Source organism: Hippocampus guttulatus, chromosome 2 (assembly GCF_054856545.1).
Source record: "Hippocampus guttulatus isolate MCC_2025c chromosome 2, RoL_Hgut_1.0, whole genome shotgun sequence".
Classification (NCBI taxonomy): domain Eukaryota; kingdom Metazoa; phylum Chordata; class Actinopteri; order Syngnathiformes; family Syngnathidae; genus Hippocampus; species Hippocampus guttulatus.
Window position 1 is genome coordinate 1226493 of NC_141262.1, and position 2944 is coordinate 1229436.

The window sequence follows — 2944 nt, forward strand, 5'->3', positions numbered from 1 at the left end:
ACAAAATACATGTTGAAGTGTGTGCATAAATCCTCTGGTTTAGGCGTGACACTCAATTTGAGTTTTTATTGCTTTAAATGCATTTGTAGCCTGAGCTGAGCGCGCTTTCTGACTTTGAATGTATCTTCATAGGAATGAGTTGTGTGGTCAAATGAATGCTCATTTAGGCTTCAGGTGGTCATCCTGAACAAAATACATGTTGAAGTGTGTGCATAAGTCCTTTGGTTTAGGTGTGACACTCAATTTGAGTTTTTATTGCTTTAAATGCATTTTCAGCCCGAGCTGAGCACGTTTTGTGAGTTTGAATGTATCTTCATAGGCATGAGTTGTGTGATCAAATTAATGCTCATTTAGGCTTCAGGAGGTCATCCTGAACAAAATACAAGTTGAAGTGTGTGCATAAGTCCTTTGGTAATCAAACAGCACGAAGGTCCGGGACCGAACGGATGCCACCCGCTTGGCCCCGCCGGAGCAGAAGTAAGATCGGGCGGCCCGAGCCCGAGCCCGAGCCCTACCCCTACCCGAACCCGACCGCCCTAAAATGTCCCTCATTGCTTCGGGTTCGGGGCGCACGGCACCCGTACGGCGGAGAGTATCCAGGGTTACCAGTGAAGCGGAGGAACATCTCACGCCCACCCGCGCGAAATGTCGTACCGAGTTGTTTATGCCCACGGCACCGCCGATGCTGCACCGTTTCGGCGCGAGGGACGCTCCAAACGAGGAGTTTGGGTCGAATGTGAATTAAAGTGTTAGGTTTCGTGAGAGATCAATACAAGAACCACACACAGACACCAAAAACGAAGAGGGGTTTTATTGCCAGAAAGTTGGTCAGGTCGAGGTGTAAACAACTGAAAGCTAGTCAAAATGATCACGTTGAGGAGTGCAGAAATGCTGGAGCGTAACGGCGTGGCAGCAGCTAGCTCGGCAGGAAGGATCGCTGACGAACTGGCAACGGGTGGCTGTTCACGCTGTCTTTTATGGTGCAAGTGGCAGATGAGATGAAGACTCGCACGTGTGTAGGGGAGGCAGGTGCACTGATTCGAGAGGCGCCCAGCCCACACTGAAAAAGAGACAAAAAAAGGGAGGGGCGGCACCGTGGACACACAATGGTTTCGAACGCAAAGGGCAGAAAACGTCGGCTTCCAGCCGCGCGACGTTCCGCGAACGAATACTGAATCGTATTGAGACACGTTATCCGTGGCATCATAAACTCCGCGAATTTAAGTCAACATCTCTCTGCTCCCAAATAAAACAATCATCCCTATTCAGTCAACTGTAAACGAAGAAGTCAAGTCTGGGATTTTTTTTATGACCCTCTAAAAATAAGCAACAACATAAAATGTCCGCCCTGTGAACATGAGCCTAAATCGAATCTCAAACCAAATACATGTGAAAGCAAAAAAAATCGAAATATATCAATTTAGAATTCAAAGAACGTCGTGTCCCCATCACACTTTTTAATTGTCTTTTTTCTTTTTTTTTTGCATCGACACGCCTCAAAATCCTTCTGATGTGAGTGTAGCCACCCTAGGTGCAGCTACTAGTGGCACCCTTCTATTAAGTTGTCAGTCAAGGGGAAGTGTGTCAATCTATGAAATCTATTTGAGTTAGGGTGCACTACTTAAGGTCACAGCGAGATTGGCAACAGCAGACTCTAGTTAGAGTCAAGGGGAAACCTCCAACAGGAAGAAGACACACTGACTGAGGTTTTTATAAAAAAATATATTGGGTGAATATTTACAATAGGAGTAGATGGGAAACTGAACCAGAATGCATAAAGATGAACAAGGAAAAAAAACATACAGTAAGTTAAATTGTTATCAGTTCTTATCAATTGTTTTTTTGGTATCAGATCTGACCCATAAAAAAAAATGACTGAGATCTCAGATTCAACAAAAAAAGAGGGAAATCCTTTCAACTGTCCTACCACCCTCCAGCGGACGGGTGGCTTTGAAGTCCAAGATGTCCTTCACCAACGTCCCACGTGGCATCCAATCTCCAGACTACGTAGTCCAATCTTCTGATGGTCTATGAGTCCCAAAAAAAAAACAGCCTGCACAAAGTGCGCAAGGCATTCACTAAACGTGGCAATAATCGGCTAGGGAAAATAACGATTTTCTAAAATTGGCTCGAACGAAGGCCACAGCGCTATTCGCCGTGAGCACGTTAGCTTAGCTCGATGCTAATACACTTGCTATGGAGCGCACGTGTCGGTACAATGGTTTATCCCTTTTTCTTTCTTTTATAACGGCACAGTTATATCTTATATCAACAGAACAACAATCTCCATTTTCACCAACTTCATTCCTGACTGTTTTTTTATGTTACAAATCGAATGCTAGAAATGCTAATCGGACATATTCAACAAAAAAACACTCACCAGGAACGTTATCTCTTCTAAACCCTTCTCTTGCCTTGAGAAGAAAAAAAAAAAGAAAGATTGCCACAGGATTTAACTTACTATCTTGTACAGGTAGAGGTTCAAGGACTAGTTTTCATTTATCGTTCTTTCGTTTCGACCCGCCTGGGAAAAGTGCGAGAATGTTTCTGTCTCTCTCGCTAACGGGTCCTCGCTCCGAGCGCTGCGGTGCGTTCATTGTCCCTCGGAAACAGCAGTATCACAAACAAATATCACCCTCCAGAACAAACAATAAAATAACAGCCTTATCAAGGCTGGGTTACATGAGCGTTTTTAAAAAATCTTGGCTCTTTTGACTTTTTTGGGGGGTTCTTGGGACGGAAAAAATTGACGATGAATTGACAATATTTGCTGCTCAGAGCTGATGCCACGTTGTGTCACTCTTGTGCTTTCTGAAATGCGAGAGCCCTATTTGTCCATGCACGGCCAGCACTTTACGATAGCCTCTGCTGGTGAGAGTTGGCCATTGCAGCCTTCCATATGATTTCCTGTGACCCTCTAAAAATAATGAGATAAAATGTGCGT

At 44.5% G+C, this 2944-nt stretch overlaps 1 long non-coding RNA gene across 1 annotated transcript; it reads right to left on the bottom strand.

Annotated features, from left to right (window-relative positions):
- Positions 1-1702: 1702 nt before the first annotated feature.
- Positions 1703-2676, bottom strand: LOC147208195 (uncharacterized). Its single transcript, XR_015100280.1, has 2 exons — positions 2381-2676; positions 1703-2053 (listed from the first exon to the last, which is right to left on the bottom strand). It is a non-coding gene; the product is annotated as an uncharacterized LOC147208195 (long non-coding RNA).
- Between the last annotated feature and the right edge of the window lie 268 nt (positions 2677-2944).